General features: G+C 39.4%; 1 pseudogene; it reads right to left on the bottom strand.

Moving 5' to 3' along the window:
- Window positions 1-2,793: 2,793 nt before the first annotated feature.
- On the bottom strand, window positions 2,794-15,687 carry LOC105443486 (annotated as a pseudogene).
- Window positions 15,688-19,288: the final 3,601 nt, after the last annotated feature.

Raw genomic sequence — 19,288 nt, 5'->3', positions numbered from 1 at the left:
CGCTTAAATATTGTCGCAACCTTTAAGCTTGCCTTACAACTTTTGCAGTGTGTGTTATAATCTTTTACAGCACATGTTATAAACGTGCATTGTTTGAGTTCCGCATCATCACTTATGCTATTCTGGTTTGATCAAGCTATTCAATTGCCATGTTATTCGTGTTGTAGATTGCAAGTGTACCAATTTACATGCAAGAGGTGTATGGAGTGCTTGCTTAAAAATTTCCATATTATGGTCACATTATTTCACATGCACCACTTATGTAATACTAGTAAATGCATTTTCATATATATGTAAGTGTACTCATGCATGTGATTATGTTACCAGTGAAGGCAATTTTGGTGGGAGTCTAAAGGCATTTCATACACCGTGCGGTTGTAATTGTCTATTTGGCATTCCATAATTTTATCGTCTGCGAAGATTGTAATTTTTGGCCCAAAACTGGGGCACGTTATGGCGATGGAAAAGGAATTGCATCGTTAATCAGCATATTATTTATGCCTGCCTGAGACTTTGGTAACAAGTGGCACAGTGTTTTTACGGGAATCTAAGGAACAAAGTGAATCAGCAAGCCAAAGAGTCAGCTTTGACCATGATGAAGAGACTAGATTCAATAAAGCTGTTTTGACTATTGTTTACCCAGTATGAGAACACGTGCGAGCTTTCGTTTGTTTGTCGTCGTAGTCCGGGCAGGCACACCACCCAGCCAGGTCACTGATAGGTGGCTATCTCATTAACACGGCTCTTAACTAACATAAGAAATAAGAAAAAGAGGATCATGGAGCACCAACAGGCACCGATTGGGGAAGTTTTCTATATAGAGGGAGCAAGTAGCTACAAGTAGGACAATGGGGCTTTCAGTTATCCTTGTTAACACTTGGTCCTGTTTGTTGAAGGGACTACCTCAAATTATTCTAAATAATAATGATCCTTTTTGTATAGTTTGCACTGTTTTGGGCAGGTCATAGCTGGAGAGTAAACATAGTTACCTCACCGGAAATCATAGCAATCATTCAAATCCCAGCGCAATGTAATAGTTCCTGACCATGGAAATTGTATGTGGGAGGTAACTATTTGTAGCTCCGTGAATTGACCTTTGAACTAGCATGTCAAAACTATCTCCATCAATACGCTATGAGACTGATTGACTGTAGCCTCAAAATATTTAGTTTGAATCAGTAGCATAGTATTGCCAAATAGCAAGAATTAAAACGTAAGCAATACTGTCCTATATATTCGGAGGGTTTAAAGACTATATTCATCTCAAGTAATAAAGGTCGATTAATAGTTACTTGCAGATGTACATGTACATAGAAATTATTCTTCTTAATTCTCATTTGATTGAACAGCAATCATGAAAAACTGATCAATTTCCATTATAGCTGGATCTACATACCTAAAAAACAGAAAAACTGCTACTAGAGAAAACCAAACGTAAAACTGCTACAAGAAAATATAAAATCGTTAAACTACTACAAAAAAAAAACAAACTTAAAACTGCTCAACGATAAAAACCCAAACGTAAAAACGCTACAAGAGGAGATCAAGCGTCAAACGTCTACAAGAGCAAAAAAAACATACAACTGCTACAAGAGAAAAACAAGCATAAAACTGCTATAAGAGGAAAACAAGCATAAAACTGATACAAGAGAAAACTAAGTGGCTTCTCACCTGCATGGATTCGTTAATACTTCTTGAGATCACTAGCTTGATTACATGCCCTACCACATACATAGGGCTTCTCACCTGTATGAATGCACTTATGTTTCTTGAGATCGCTAGCTTGATTAAATGCCTTACCACACTGATCACAAACATAGGGTTTCTAACCTGTATGGATGCGTTTATGTCTTGTGAGATTATTTATTTGATTGAATGCCTTACCACATTGATAACAAACATGGGGCTTCTCACCTGTATGGATGCGTTTATGTTTTGTGAGATAGCCAGCTTGATTAAATGCCCTACCACATTGATCACATACATAGGGCTTCTCACCTGTATGGATGCGTTCATGTTTTGTGAGATCACCAGTTTGATTAAATGCCTTACCACATTGATCACATACATAGGGGTTCTCACCTGTATGGATGCGTTTATGTGTTGTGAGATTACTTTTTTGAGCAAATGCCTTTCCACATTGATCACATACATAGGGCTTCTCACCTGTATGGATGCGTTTATGTCTTGTGAGAACATGTTTTTGATTAAATGCCTTACCACATTGATCACATACATAGGGGTTCTCACCTGTATGGATGCGTTTATGTGTTGTGAGATTACCGGCTTGATTAAATGCCTTACCACATTGATCACATACATAGGGCTTCTCAACTGTGTGGACGTGTTTATGTTTTGTGAGGTTACTTTTTTGATCAAATGCCTTACCACATTGATCACATACATAGGGCTTCTCACCTGTATGGATGTGTTTATGTCTTGTGAGATGTGCTTCTTGATTAAAACCCTTACCACATTGATCACACACATAGGGCTTCTCACCTGTATGGATTCGTTTATGTGTTGTGAGAACATGTTTTTGATTAAATGCTTTACCGCATTGATCACATACATAGGGCTTCTCACCTGTATAGTTGCGTTTATGCTTTGTGAGGTTAATTTTTTGATCAAATGCCTTGTCACATTGATTACATACATGGGGCTTCTCACCTGTATGGATTCGTTTATGTGTTGTGAGAACATGTTTTTGATTAAATGCCTTACCACATTGATCCCATACATTTGGCTTCTCACCTGTATGAATGTGCTTATGTTTCTTGAGAGCACTAGCACGATTACATGCCTTACCACACTGATCACATTTATAGGACTTCTCACCTGTATGTATGTGTTTATGTTTTGTGAGATTACTTATTTGATTAAATGCCTTGCCACATTGATAACATACATAGGGCTTCTCACCTGTATGGATGCGTTTATGTGTTGTGAGATGAGGTTCTTGACTAAATGCCTTATCACATTGATCACAAGCAAAGGGCTTCTCACCTGTATGGATCCGTTTATGTGTTGTGAGATAGCCAGCTTGAATAAATGCCTTACCACATTGATCACATGCATAGGGCCTCTCATCTGTATGGATGCGTTTATGTTTTGTGAGATCACCAGCTTGATTAAATGACTTACCACATTGATCACATACATGGGGCTTCTCACCTGTATGGATGCGTTTATGTGTTGTGAGATTACCGGCTTGATTAAATGCCTTACCACATTGATCACATACATAGGGCTTCTCACCTGTGTGGATGTGTTTATGTTTTGTTAGATAGCCAGCTCGATTAAATGCCTTGCCACATTGATCACATACATAAGGCTTCTCACCTGTATGGATTCGTTTATGTTTTGTGAGGTTACTTTTTTGATCAAATGCCTTACCACATTGATCACATACATAGGGCTTCTCACCTGTATGGATGTGTTTATGTCTTGTGAGATGTGCTTCTTGTTTAAAACCCTTACCACATTGATCACATACATAGGGCTTCTCACCTGTATGGTTGCGTTTATGCTTTGTGAGGTTACTTTTTTGACCAAATGCCTTGTCACATTGATTACATACATGGGGCTTCTCACCTGTATGGATTAATTTATGTGTTGTGAGAACATGTTTTTGATTAAATGCCTTACCACATTGATCACATACATAGGGCTTCTCACCTGTATGAATGCGCTTATGTTTCTTGAGAGCACTAGCTCGATTACATGCCTTACCACACTGATCACATTCATAGGGCTTCTCACCTGTATGGATGTGTTTATGTTTTGTGAGATTACTTATTTGATTAAATGCCTTGCCACATTGATAACATACATAGGGCTTCTCACCTGTATGGATGCGTTCATGTATTGTGAGATGAGGTTCTTGACTAAATGCCTTATCACATTGATCACATGCAAAGGGCTTCTCACCTGTATGGATCCGTTTATGTGTTGTGAGATAGCCAGCTTGATTAAATGCCTTACCACATTGATCACATGCATAGGGCCTCTCATCTGTATGGATGCGTTTATGTTTTGTGAGATCACCAGCTTGATTAAATGCCTTACCACATTGATCACATACATGGGGCTTCTCACCTGTATGGATGCGTCTATGTGTTGTGAGACTAGATTCATGATTAAATGCCTTACCGCATTGATCACATACATAGGGTTTCTCACCTGTATGGATGCGTTTATGTGTTGTGAGACCACCAGCTTGATTAAATGCCTTACCACATTGATCACATACATAGGGCTTCTCACCTGTATGGATGCGTTCATGTCTTGTGAGATGTGCTTCTTGATTAAAACCCTTACCACATTGATCACATACATAGGGTTTCTCACCTGTATGGATGAGTTTATGTGATGTGAGATTACTTATTTGATTAAATGCCTTACCACATTGATCACATACATAGGGCTTCTCACCTGTATGGATGCGTTTATGTGTTGTGAGATTACCGGCTTGATTAAATGCCATACCACATTGATCACAGACATATGTTTTTTTCCCGTTTTGCATAATTCTTGTTTTACTACATCTGATTTCTCCTTTGATGAACTGTAGAATGTCTTCCTTTGATGCATTTGCCTTTGGGACAATACCATAGTGTCCATGTTTGTACTTGAGATGCTTCGCTAAAAGAAGCGGAATGGCATAGAGTGTTCCACAGTCCCCACATCTATAGAGTTCAGAATCTATTGAGAATGACAAACAGGTTCACATTGTTATAATTATTTTAATGAAGTCATCTTCTTCAGATTCAAAGTTATGTAGTTCTTACATGTGTTGGGATTATATATAATTTGTTTTGAATGAGGCTGGAAACAGCAACAAGAAAACGATAACGTATTTTTATAAACTCTTTCATTTAAAATATCTTAGATCACGATATAACATAGCTTATGACCAGCGTGTATCAATGTTCTATAATCAATGACTGTGCTTGAATATTGTCAACGTCTCAAAGGTATCATAATTATATTATGTTAACTGATTACATGAAACATATCAAAAGGCAAAACATTCTTTGAATTCAACAAAACCAAAAAGGGATTGGTATATGATTTGATGTTACATGGTTCATTAGAATACAAATTTGTTACAGAGCTGTAAGCTAACCATCAGGAACATGTTCTTCTTTGTAAGACTTGCGGCTCACTGCTCTCTTCGGGTATCTAGATTGTCTTGGGGATGGTGGGGGTTTCTCCTTTCTCCTGTCTGAAACAAAAATATGCACAAATTGATTTAGTTTATTCCCAATATATCCTTTTCAAAATAATTTAGACTTTCATCTTATAGTTTATTTTGTTGTTGTTAACATGAATCCATCTGTCCTATAACTTCACATATCATTTTGTCTGTCATCCCTCTTGACTCCCAATACAAACAAATATTATACACTTCAATTATTGTGGGATAGGCTGACAACGACCAGACTACTATATGTCAATTTTTTTTCAGTTGTTCCCTTTAGTTTATCTGTTAATGCTATTTCAGTTAATACCTTCAGTGCTTTGGTTGGGGAAGTTGTAACTAGTAATACATGTTGCAAGAAACAGTTATTGTCTATCCAGATCCATTATGGCTCACCCGGCCCCCTCTATCCAGATCCATTATGGCCCACCAATCCCTCTCTATCCAGATCCTTTAAGGCCCGCCCGGCCCCCACCAATCCCTCTCTGTCCAGATCCTTTAAGGCCCACCCGGCCCCCTCTATCTAGATCCATTATGGCCCACCCGGCCCCCTCTATCCAGATCCATTATTGCCCACCCGGCCCCCTCTATCTAGATCCATTATGGCCCACCAGGCCCCCTCTATCCAGATCCATTACGGCCCACCAATCCCTCTCTAGCATATCCTTTAAGGCCCACCTGGCCCCCTCTATCTAGATCCATTATGGCCCACCCGGCCCCCTCTATCCAGATCCATTATTGCCCACCCGGCCCCCTCTATCTAGATCCATTATGGCCCACCAGGCCCCCTCTATCCAGATCCATTATGGCCCACCAATCCCCCTCTATCCAGATCCATTATGGCCCACCCGGCCCCCTCTATCCAGATCCATTATGGCCCACCCGGCCCCCTCTATCCAGATCCATTATGGCCCACCCGGCCTCCTCTATCCAGATCCATTATAGCCCACCCAGCCCCCTCTATCCAGATTCATTATGGCCCACCCGGCCCCCTCTATCCAGATCCATTATGGCCCACCCGGCCCCCTCTATCCAGATCCATTATGGCCCACCAGGCCCCCTCTATCCAGATCTATTATGGCCCACACGGCTCCCTCTATCCAGAACCATTATGGCCCACCCGGCCCCCTCTATCCAGATCCATTATGGCCCAAGCAGCCCCCTCTGTCCAGATCCATTATGGCCCACGCGGCTCCCTCTATCCAGATCCATTATGGCCCACCCGGCCCCCTCTATCCAAATCCATTATGGCCCACCCGGCCTCCTCTGTCCAGATCCATTATGGCCCACCCGGCCCCCTCTGTCCAGATCCATTATGGCCCACCCGGCCACTCTATCCAGATCCATTATGGCCCACCCATGGGGGCGCAGGGGGGCACAGTGCCTCCCCTACTTTTTCAAGTACCTCAAAAGTGCCCTTTTTACTTTGACAAGTGCCCCTATTAATTTTTAAAAATGCCCCTTCCTGTTTCCACCTTTGATAAGTGTCTTAACCCTTTCGATAAGTGTCCCCTTTTCCTCTCATCATTAAACGTGCCCCTAACTTCAAGTGACTAAGAGCAATTTCCCTAAAGCTCGCTCGCTCATATTTACAGATGTTATAATCATGTAACTTATCAAAGGTCTTTTCATTCTTTCGTTATGAGAATGTGCTTATAATTTATAACCCAATCAGGATTGGGTTTTTCCTGTTTATAAGATTTAATTTTTCTCACTGCGACCTCACATATCTTAAAGAATTTCATTGCTCGCTTTGCTCGCTCGCAAATGAATTTTCAGACCATAACACCCAACTGCAATGTATGATGCTTAAGCAATATCTTGTATGATGTTTAAAGAGAAACAAATATTGAAATTATCCCTGATAATGTAATCACAATATAGGGGTATATACCAATGTCTAAAAATTGTATATTTTCGCTTTGAGATTTCCCTTTGAAGGTGCCCCTTTTTTTCCAGAAAGTGCCATTTTGTTGGTGCCCCACCCCACTTTGGAAGTCGCTTCGTCGCCTCTGCAATGCCTTAAAGGGATCCGGTAACTTTGTCTTAGATCCTTTAGAAATAATCCGTGATTTAGCTCATGCTGCAATGATAATTATAAACCTTTAGGTCAGTCAGGAACTCCATGACTTTTACAACTTTTGGAATTACAAATTTTGAAAACCGTTCGCCGAACGGTTTTCATAACACTACATTATATTGGGGGAAACAAGTTATTGGTCAAACCAGTCACTCAAAGATTTTTACTTTTTTGAGGCACTTCTTGATCATTTTGAAGCGCGATTTTGTTAGGGCTTCAATATTACACCATATCAACATGTAGGACCGTGTATCTCAGATTTAACATTGTTAAACGATCCCTTTAAAGTAGATATTCATTGATTTTAAAAACTAACTTTATTTCGTTATTGCAAAGTTGAAACTTTGATTCGACAAGGTTATCAAAATTCAATGCTTGGATACATTCAAAGTAATGATTATTATAATTTACAAAACGCTTAAATACAGCCCCGGCATAGCACCTGAAGAGCTGAGATGTGTGAGATCACAGTATGGACATGATCTGCACAAGCAGACGATGTCCCATGACATCTCACACATTTTCAGTGCCTGTGTTTTCATCTTATCTCGAGTTCTTTCTCTTACGCCATTGTATATTCAGCTGCACACACCGCGGTATGCTCAGCGTTTCAAGAGGGAACAAATGCCGTCCTTAATATCATTTCGGGGGGTTTTCAATTTGAAAGTCTGGTTTCTTTGATTGTATAACCCCTATCCTGTGTATTTACAAGCAAAAGATTTTAGTTATCAGAATCGGGTCATATCCCCTTTTGAATGGTTTGACATGCCTTTACATTTATATACACTAAACTCATTATAATTTGACAAATAATAGCTTTGCAATTTTGTTCATTCTTTATGGGATGTCGTCTGCTTGGGCAGTATTGGTCCATATAGTGACGTCATTAAAACATCGTTATTTTTCCGGCGAAATCTCTCGTATATCCCAGCTGCTATGGAGGTGGTTGTATTTGTATTTTTATAAATCACCCGATATGTAGTAGACCTAAAACGTGTACAATGGCCATCTGTTAGCTTACCAGTTTCTAGTGATACATTAGTTGACATATTTGGGATTTTCTTTGAATTTCACCTTTAACTCTTATCCTGCCATGAGACTGCTAGCGCGCTATTGTTATAGTGCCGTGTGCATGCGAGCGAGCCACCGCTACGCTGCTTCGTTCACGCTAGCGCGCATATGTAATAACAGTTATAGTTCATGCCCATTGCACCGTGCTGAGTGCTTTTGCAGCGCTATTGAAAGTACCATCGCGTGCATCAGATTATCGGCTTTGGATTACGCGTCTTTGTATACAACAGTCAGATTGGATTATCTCGAGTAATTCAGCGATTTGTTTTTTGTAAAGATTTAAATAACACGCACTTGAACCAACCTTAAAATTAACTTGGCACACAGGAGATTAGCACTGTGGCACTGGGTGCATTGTATGGGTGGCAGCTTAAGAGTTAAAGGTACTATGTCCCATTTGCAGGCCAAACAAATCAAAATTTTTAAATTCCAACGGCATTTGAAAGACAATACTTTTTGCGAACTTCCCTCAAAACGAAAGGGCTAGATAATGTCTTTTTGTGAGAAAATAACGACCATTAGTTGTCATATCTACATACAGGTAAGTGATTGCAATTACCTACATGTACGTAATAGTCTGATTTTCAAACCCTCGTACAGAATGGTCGTACGTTTTGTGTTGCACAAAGATTCAATCAGTTTAATTTTGGCAATACAAGTAGTGGGCTATTGATGTAGACAAATGCTCATGTACCTGTTAGTGTTACAGCTCATTTTATGTACATGTTATTACCAAAGAAAAAAACATGTCAGTCAGTCACTCAATAGTGTCTGACAGAGATTCAATCAGTTTAATTTTGGCAATACAAGTAGTTGGTTATTGATGTAGACAAATGCTCATGTACCTCTTAGTGTTACAGGCATACAGCTCATTTCATGACATGTTATTCCAAAGAAAAAACATGTCGGTCAGTCACTCAATAGTGTCTGAAAGTGGAGTCTAGAAAGTAAACAGGTTTTCTTGCATAATTTGAATGCTAAGACACTGATAACGTTTAAATTTCACAGATAGGATATACACGTACATGACATATTCATATAATTCCTGTAAAATCCTACAGAATTTGATGTTGGCTGCAAAAGTGACATATTATCTTTAAGTACCAAAGGGCATGAGCCTATTGACTTAGTTTCGAACCTGGGACCTCCACGTTACGAGACCACTGCTGCACATCATCGTTTATCATTACAAATACCATAAATAGTTTTTATAATACAAATAAAAATGTAAGTACCCTAGATCATTTATGAATTGATATATTAGTTTATTATCAATGATAAACCTGTTAACATAATATTGCATAATGGTCTATTTGGGCTTTGGTTTAAAAAGAAAACAGCACCTAGAGTATCTAGTAGTAGTAGTAGTATACTTTATTGGATAAAATGCTAAGCATAAGGCTAATTTACCACTAGGTTCTTTACCACTAGCCTATACATATAATGTGCTATGAAAATTTACATATTGATATTGAGTATTGAGAATCAGCGGATTTCCCCCCTTTTACTTTTGATTTATATGTGCTGCTGAATGTACATTATACATAATTTGATAAAGAATTTCTATGTCAATCAATTAGTTTTATTGCAAAGCAATTTCACTCTATTTAAAATGTGTTTGCTACAGTGTTAATATTTAGACAGATAAACCTAGACCAACCTATTGACTTTTTCTTGGCCTTCTTCTGCTTGCACTCCTCATCCTCGCTATCACTCTCCTCAACGATCTGTTTCTTTCTTCCACGACGAGGTCGCATGAAATCCGGGGGACTGTCGACCTGTAGTCCTGCATATAAAAGACATCCTATTTATTATGTATTCTTTTCTTTTTTTATACACGTTAGCCTCATTAGTACATAAAATTGCTTTGCAAGAGAGCCCTGTATTACATAATACAATTAAATTACATTGTGAAACAATGGGCAACTGGATAAATAGTAAAAAGTACAATACACAATAAAACAAAGCAAGAGCAAAAATATAGACTGATAATTATGGAAACAAGTATTATGACTTTCAATCACCATTTACAATTTAGCTATTCTAGAAAAAAAGCCGCAAAGGGTTCAATATTCTAAGAAATCTAAGTTTGAACTTTGATATATCTTTAAATGTTCTCTCATCATCAAGATGATTTGATGTAAAGTTTAAATCAATATTTATTTTATAAAAGAAATATAAAATAAAGTATCTTGGAGCATTCATGAATTGAAGTATATTTGAATGAGCTTTCAAATTAATATTGATTAATTATTAATGATAAACTTGTTAAGTTCAACTTTGTTAGGTGTATATCTAGAATTACTGCAGAGCTCATAACAATTTGAGTCAGCTGTAGTCTAGATAAAGTATTCTCAGACGAAGAGTCTACATGGTAGTACATGGGGCCCATCTATATTCACTAAAAACAAATCCCACTGCATGCAAAACTCAAAGGCCTGATGTAATGTATTCTTCTAAAATTTAAACCCAAGGCTAGGTTTAAGCTTTTGTTTCAAATCGGGTTTAACAATAGAGGTTAGTCTGATGCCTTTGTTTTCCTAATTTAAATGTAATCTTAGACCCGGGATCAGGGTTTAATCAAACCATATCGATTCAAATCAAATCAAATCAACAACAAAAAAGGAATTACTAGAATATTGGCCGATGAGACTTCAGATCCCTGTGATCTTGTTTCCGATGGATGACTACATACCAACTTCAAGCATCATCTCATAATTTTCTTTGATGTTCTTGAGACGAAGTTTCTCATAGTCACTCGTCTCTGCCCATTCCTTGGCTGTTAAGTAAGCCTGGACGGCTGAATAATCATCAGTTGCTGGGAGAGGCATGATGACAATAGGGTGTTACCTGTGGGAAGGAAAAGGCAGAAAAGAAGTCTAATAACAGTCTTTTGAGTTAGACCAGGGGGTGTTTCACAGAACTTGTCATCGGTGACAAATGACAATTTTTGTTATAAGCTACTGAAATCCTCGCTTCTGATTGGTTATCAGCAGATTTGTCACTGATTTTAGTCATTTGTCATTGAAAAAAGGCTTTGTGAAACAGGACCCAAGGGGAGTGTTTCACAAAGACTAACTATATGGCAGGTCATTCATGCCACTGGTTGCTCTCACCATTATGATCTTTAGATAACAATTTTTCCTTCAATAATGATATCCAAAAATGTAAATTCTGTAGATTTCTGACCTTCATTTGTACCGGTAAGTCAGACGAAGAAGGGCTGAGCACAACAGTGTAATGAGGTACCCGAGTACACTCCCAGGCTCACAAGCGAATACTCGAATATTCGGACGCCATGTTTTTTTTATAATTTTTTTGAATTTTTTTGAATTTTTTTGAATTTTTTAATTTTTTTATTTTTTTATTTTTTTTATTTTTTTGCCACTACCATACCACTCGGCAGTTTCCCAGGTCCCTCGCCGAAAACGCATGCAATTTTACTTTGAGTTGCAGTTGAAGGCGCCGATTTAATAAGAATAATAAGAGTAAACAATGCTGTTTCAAAAACCAAAGATGGCAGAATAATCCATTGTCCTCAGAGTCCAAACAGAAATCCGGACATTTGGTCCCAGTTTCTGAAAGGTGAGTTTGACGGTGCTCGAGTTGGGAAACATTTTTACCGACGGTACCATGCCAGCGGCCGCTGCTCTCCCTGGCACGGGTAAGCGTGGGCCTGGACATTTTATTTTTTATGCGGCCGAATATTCGGGTACCAGAAATCGTACCCGAGTAGTTGTCAACCGTGCGGGTACTTGAGCATTCGACTACCCGTCGCCAGTGGCGGATCCAGGGGGGGGGGGGGGGCCCGTGCCCCCCCCCCCTTGAGAAAAAAATCATGTAAAATCACGTGATTTTTACCTTTTTTTTGGGTTGGGCCCCCCCCCCCCCTGGCGCTCAAGGGGGGGGGGGGTGCAAATTGAAAAATTTTCGAGGACCAAAAAAAAAAAAAATGTGCTCACTACTCCCCCCCCCCCCCCCCCCCCCCCCCCCCCCCCCCACTGAGCGACTTTTCGGTCGGCGCGATTTTCAAATTTTCGGGAGCAAAAAAAAAAAAAAAAAAAAATTGTGCTCACTACCCCCCCCCCCCCCCCCCCCCCCCCCCCCCCACTGAGCGATTTTCGGGCGGCGCGATTTTCGGGAGCAAACAAAAATGAAGGAAGTTGGGCCCCCTCCCCTAAGAAATCCTGGATCCGCGCCTGCCCGTCGCAGCCTTAGTCGAAGGCAAGTAGATGCTATTCAATATAAAATAAGCTTAAAACCGCCCGCTCGCTAAAAATGAAATTGACATCGCCTTAACTATGAATGTGCCCGACACGTCCCGCAGCAAGAAAACTCCGATAGATACTCATTATTGTGAAAAGTTTATCTATTACTTAAAAGCTTCTGCACCTGGTCCCCCCCCCCCCCCCCCCCCCAAAAAAAGGATTGCGTCTTTCGCAAAGGTTTATCACTTCTTTTTCTTCCATCAGTGTCTACTGATCGGGGAAAATGCATCTCCCTTCTCAAAATGCTGGCTACGTCCCTGAATAACAACAATAAAACAAAAACAAAAAATAACCCATGAAAGAAATATTGTCGGCGGAGCAAATTGTCGGCGGAGCAAGTAATTGTAGGCGGAGCTGAGCAACTGTCGGCGGGATGTCGGCGGAGCACCTGTCGCGGAGCAATTGTCGCTTTTTGCGGAGCATTTGTCACCAGAGTAGGGTGTCTGATCGCGCACCCGATGTTGTGTGCTAAAATTCTTCCCATAGAGATTACACGCATCCCTATGCAGCCTACGTGCATTGCGCGACCATGCAAAAAAAGTCAATTTTTTTTTTTCAAATCGAGATTCAAACCTTTATCAGTTGTGATCCTGAAGGTGATAATCAATGAATGAGGTGTCATATGAAAGAGCAGGTGAATTCCAATATTTCCAAAGGGGCGTAGCCCCCGAAATTCTAAAAATATCTTGGTCAAAACAGCAATTTAAACATTGTGTCCTGGCTAACTCTGAGGTTTGTCACTTTTGAGATATGACGCCCCGATCGATAAGTAGTCCCAGTCCTAAGGAACAATTCTATGTGATTATATTTTCGCTAGCCCCCAGGGATCACAACTGATAACAGTTTAAAAATACCCTTCTCGCTATTTGGTGGATCAGCTAATTAGGAGGCGTGCGCTCCGCTCAGTCCAAACCATGGTTACATCGCGTAACATCTCCGCGCACGAACGAAACCCCAAATTATAGTGACTGAAATTATGGTTGGCAATTCCCTCGATAAACCCGGAAGTGAATACACGTTATAGTCAATGGCAATATCGCGGAGACAACGTGCGTTGTCTCCGCGATATTGCCATTGACTATAACGTGCATTCACTTCCGGGTTTATTGTGCGACGAACGCCAACCATACTAGTCAATCGCACATGTCGCGGAGACAGCGTAGCTCAAGCTGCAAGTCGCGGATTGGCTTAGCAGCATGCGTACGATATGCATACGCTTGCATATCGCGCGATACAGCTGTTTGGCTAAATTTAGCAAAACAACATCACTCTGCGTGGACGTCTTTTTCGTCGATTTTGACCAAAATGATATGAATATACCAGCGTGTTGGAGGGGCTGTAACTTTTGATAGAAACATCGGTGAGACTTGAAATTTGAAATGTATTATTCTGATAACATTTTTTATTCAAATATCAAACAAAAATGGTGAAAAACGATCCCAAATTGAAAATTGAAAAATCGTTCAGACACCCTAACCAGAGTAATCGTCGCCGGAGCATGTGTCGGGTTACCGTTAAAGGGAAAGTCCACCCTGAAATTAAGTTAGTTTTAATAGGAGTAGAAAAATGAGAGAAACAAGTCAGTGAAAGTTTGAGCAAATTCCGATCAAAAATAAGGAAGTTAGGATTTTTGAAGTTGTGATCAATCAAACACAAATTGGCAACTCTATGACGTATCATGCGAGCTCAACTTCCATTTCCCCAGTACTAAAAAAATCTAAAATTTTCATTTCCCTCAAGAAAAATTTCAACCATACATGCACCCTAAATATAATAATTGCAAATATGTTTCTATACTCCCCCTGCAAGGAACAAATATATATTCCGTCATCAATAACGAAGAAAACATGATTTTATGGAATATTATGAACAAAGCAAATGAAGGAGAGCTCGTATAATAAGGCTGCGTTCATGCTTAAATTTTGAAGGCAGAATGAGCGATCTGAAACGCTCATCGTAAACGCTCATCGTGATCGCAGTTCCACGATGTAGTGTTCATGCTTACTTCTCTGGCTCCCCAGGCAATTCTCCGTGTGTGGCCTTAATTGGTCTTCCAGCTGGATTCGCAAACCTTCACTGTGCATGCTACGTAGACCCACTAGAGGTCAGTGCGTTGACCCCATTTAAACGCGTTTACAAATTGTAAACGCATCTTTTTGTGAGTTTACGATCGGCGATCGTGATCGCCGTTTTTCGGTGATTCTACAAAAGTGAGCTAAGACGCAACCGTGTTTTAAACTAAACGCGTAACAGATGCCTGATTCTGGCCGTCAAAATCAAGCATGAACGCGCCCAAAGTCACAGAGTTGCCAATTTGTATTTGATTGATCACAACTTCAATAATTCATAACTTTCTTATTTTCATTCAGAATTTGCTCAAACTTTCACTCACCTGATTTTCTTATTATTCTGCCTCTATCGACACAAACTTATTTTGGGGGCGGACTTTCCCTTTAATATGACTCTATGCTTTGCTGTAGGCCTAGTGTGCAGTAGACATATGTCGTGCACACAAAGCTGCATTACTATCCTGGCTGTGTATTAAAAGATTCTCAACATTAATTTCAAACACCACTGTACAAAACTCAACTAATTTCACTAAAAATAGGCACTATGCTCTTTAGTGACACCTAAATAACAGTAAAATACAACTTTTTAACTTACCGATGTTAAAAAGAATAATTTAAACATTGTCATTGTAAGTCTAGACTCTGTCAAACTTGCCGATCAGCCACATCGTGTTCATTGTTTTTGCGTGCATCTGTGTTTTGTGTAGACCTAGATCTATGTATTGACTATTCGTGTGTGCCAATTATTAGCACGTTTGCAGCGCTAGAGTCTAGATGTCGTGCAGATTTTTAGATAATTTAGTTGTACAAGTCTGCATGGTACGAATCTTAGGATTAAATCATGCTTACAGTTACAGAATTCAGATCTTCGAGTTAACTCACCTGAATGAAGAAATAATGGGCTATTTGAAGCGATGATGATGAACGGTGTGGCCGTGTTGAGATTAGCAGTAGTCTGCCCGTCGCGCGCGTGGCATGCATGATGTTTACTTCGAGAGCCCAGGGTTCAGGTCATAGGTCAGCCATTTAATTATCGTTTGTTGTGTGATCCAGCAGGTCTTTATCTCTTAACAACACCATCCAGTTGTTAGAGGAAGAGAATCTAGCGCTCTTAATAATTAAAGACTATGTACTGTGTTGAGAATGCATGATTTTGGTGGCAATTAAAGTGATGAATGCACCCCCCTTTCTCTCATGCACGTGCATGCATATTCTTACGGCCCCTTTCTCCTATATATCTATTTAATTCCTCTTATATTTTCTTACCATCGTTGTTGTTATTAACCATGAACCACCCTCCCCCCCCCCCCCCTATTCCGTCACATTATGCATCCGAATATGCATTTTCGATTTGAGCGATTTTTAAATATTTTTTTTACTGCCCTGGTCGAAATTCCAATAGGATCCGATGGCCTATTGGACCATCAGAAACCATTAGAGCTATAATTGGTGTCTATTGGTTTCAATAGGGAAAGTGAAATATTGGACCCACAGAAACCAATAGAAAATATCTATTGGACCAACACCAACCCACAGACAAAAATGCTGATGGACCATTAACAGAATAAAACTTCTATTGCATGGACCAACATATGGGTTTCTGTTGGTCAATTAGATATTTTTTATAGCCGGGTGTTCCTGTTGGTCCATTAGAGATCTTTCTATGGGTTTCTAATAGTCGCATATTCTGAATTCCCTATTGAAACCAATAGGCCTATCGGGTTTTAATGGTTCAATAGTCCATTGGTTTCTATTGGTAAATCAATTGGCAAATTGGCAAATCAATCGATTTTAGCAACTGTCCACCAATCCACCTAAAAAGGGTTATTCTAATCTCAACTGCATTAACTCACCGAAAGATCACTTGAAGTGAGTTTAAGAATATCCTTTATTTAACCAGGGAGGTATAAGTGACACATCCCTGATTTAACTAAAGGATTGTACTACTCTATATAATAAACATACATGATGTTTCTTGGTTATAGTAATCATTATAATCAATATATCTATCTCAAACGTATTATTGTAACATGAACAGACAAATAATCTATTGATCATTAATTGCCGAAAGAAAATAAAAATCAAGCTCTGATCAAGGGCACAAAAGTGTTACAATTATGAGGTGAATTTTAAAAGTCAATTATAGACTGTGGCAACATTATTTTTGTAATCTGCAAGCATTATGCAACACATAGCTAAAAAATCAGACCTTAACAAATTGCCGTTAGACGGCAATCAGTAGCCAAATATCACATCATCAAAAATGTTACGTACATAACTCGGTGTCCACTTCATGCTGATATTTCTCTTATGATTTAATATTTTTTCTGACAAAGTACATTAGATGTTAAAACATACCTTAAACAAAACTTAAAACCATTGCCATATCAACTTTTTACAATTTAGTTATTAGAATATGACCAAAGCAAATGTGGGGGGGGGGGGGGGGGGGGGGGGGGGGTAGAGGACACATTTTTTTTTTTTTTTGGTCCAAAAAAATCGCAACGACTCAGCCGACCGCTGAATAAGCGGGGGGGGGGGGGGGGGGGGGGGGGGGGGGGGGGGGGCGGGTAAGAGGACACTTTTTTTTTTTTTTTTGGTCTCGAAATTTGGAAATTTGACATTTTGCTCTGTTGGGGGGGGGGTAAGGTCACCTTTTTTAGGTCGGCCATGGGAATAATTTTTTTTTTTTTTTTTTTTAATTTAATAAAAAAAAAAAAAAAAAAAAAAAAAAAAAAAATCCAAAAGGGGGGGGGGGGGGGGGGTTTTAGGTTTTTTTTTAGGGGGGTTTACACACAAAAAATTTCCAAAGGGGGGGGGTTTAACCCCCAAAACCCCCCCCCCATATCACACAAATTGTATCACGTGTAAATGGAATAAGAAAGTAAAAATATATTAATAGGAATTAACTCAACAGAAATGTTAATTATTACATAGATTCTACATCAAGATTTAAACAAATCACAAGTTTTGCATCCCATTAGTAAAAAATATGGTAACCAATTAGTGCATGTTTTGAATGCAACATTAAAAGTGCTGACAATAGTCCTTTTTCATCATAAAATTGCTCTAAAGTCTTTATTTTGAACTCAATGAAGCTGAAAACTTGTTTGGAGCTTCCACCAATGGTACTTTCTAATATAAAAATGCTAATTTGTGTCTGGGTCTCATGGTTTTGGATAATTGAACAATTTCCAAGTGTTCAATCTAAGTGTACCCTTGATCTGAGCCATACACATATTATGTGCATTGTCATACGTTACTTAACAAATATTATTATGATAAATGCATTTTCTGTGAAAACGTGTAAAGTAATCATGAAAATGCATGAGATAGATTTAACTGTTAATAATAATAATAATAATAATAATAAATTGATATAGCGCAGCTTTTATACAAAATATATTCAGCTGCGCTGGTTAAGAGCTCCTTTTTACTAAATTCTACAAAATAAGATCTCTCAATTGAACAAATAAGTTTTTTAATTGAATTTGAAAACATTGAGAGATGGAGTGCTTCGTATTTCTATTGGCAAGCTATTCCATAGTTTGGGGGCAGCAATATCATCAAGGCACGGTATACCCGAGAGTTACTTTAGTTTTGCCATGGGGAATCTGAAACAATAATTTATCTGTGGAACTGCGCAGCTGTTGGTTTCTATGGTTTCTATGTTTCTTAATTCTATTGGTCATATTGGTTTCTATTGGTCCTATTGATCCTTTCGGTCCATTGGTTTCTATTGGTCGTATTGGTTTCTATGGCTATATTGGTTTATATTGATCCTATCGGTCCTATTGGTTTCTATTGGTCTTATTGTTTTCTATTGGTCCTATTGGTTTCTATTGGTCATATTGGTTTCTATTTCTATTGGGTGCTATTGGTTTCTATTGGATTATGATGGTTTGAATGGTCTCTATTGGATTCAATTATATGGGTCCAACAGAAACCAATATAATTTTTCTAATGGTCTCTATTGGTCTCTATGAGATTTTCTTTAAGGGGGGGGGGGGGGCCTCTCCATCCCGCCCAGTCCCAATGCTCCACCTATAGCTGATAGACCTAGCTGGGACCCGAATTAAAAAGAGTTGTTTGCAGTCTATATACAGTGCGAGTCAACAAAAAAGTTTACACCTTAATCATCTATGGACAGTAAATTATTATACATCTTATAAAAGAGTGTTTCATCCCAAATCATTTGGTATCATTTTTGTGTGGTATGTGTTCACGCTTGGATGAACAGGAGGAATTGTTTGAAAAATCGCACCCCCCCCCCCCCCCCCCATGAGCGCGAGGGGGGGGGGGGGGAACCCATCTCCAAAAAAAGGTTAAATTAACGTGTTTTTACACGTTTTTTCCCCAGGGCCGAGGGGGAGGGGGTAAGCCCTTAACCCCCCCCCTCCCTACCCCCGTAGATCAATTCACCCCGGCTCCCTCACGCTTCCGACTCTTGTGTGCCTATCTCTCTCTCTCTCCCTCCCTCTCCTTCACCCTTCCTTCTTTACTCATGGCCACAAGTCATGTTCTACAATGTCACTTCTTTTTTTCATTTCCAGGAACGTTTTATTATAATAATTGAGCCTTTGTTCCAGTGACAAAA

This window comes from Strongylocentrotus purpuratus, unplaced genomic scaffold (genome assembly GCF_000002235.5).
Source record: "Strongylocentrotus purpuratus isolate Spur 01 unplaced genomic scaffold, Spur_5.0 spur5_scaffold_20, whole genome shotgun sequence".
Taxonomy (NCBI): Eukaryota; Metazoa; Echinodermata; class Echinoidea; order Camarodonta; family Strongylocentrotidae; genus Strongylocentrotus; species Strongylocentrotus purpuratus.
Note: the sequence above shows the minus strand (reverse complement) of the source record. Positions and strands in the feature narration are given on the sequence as shown.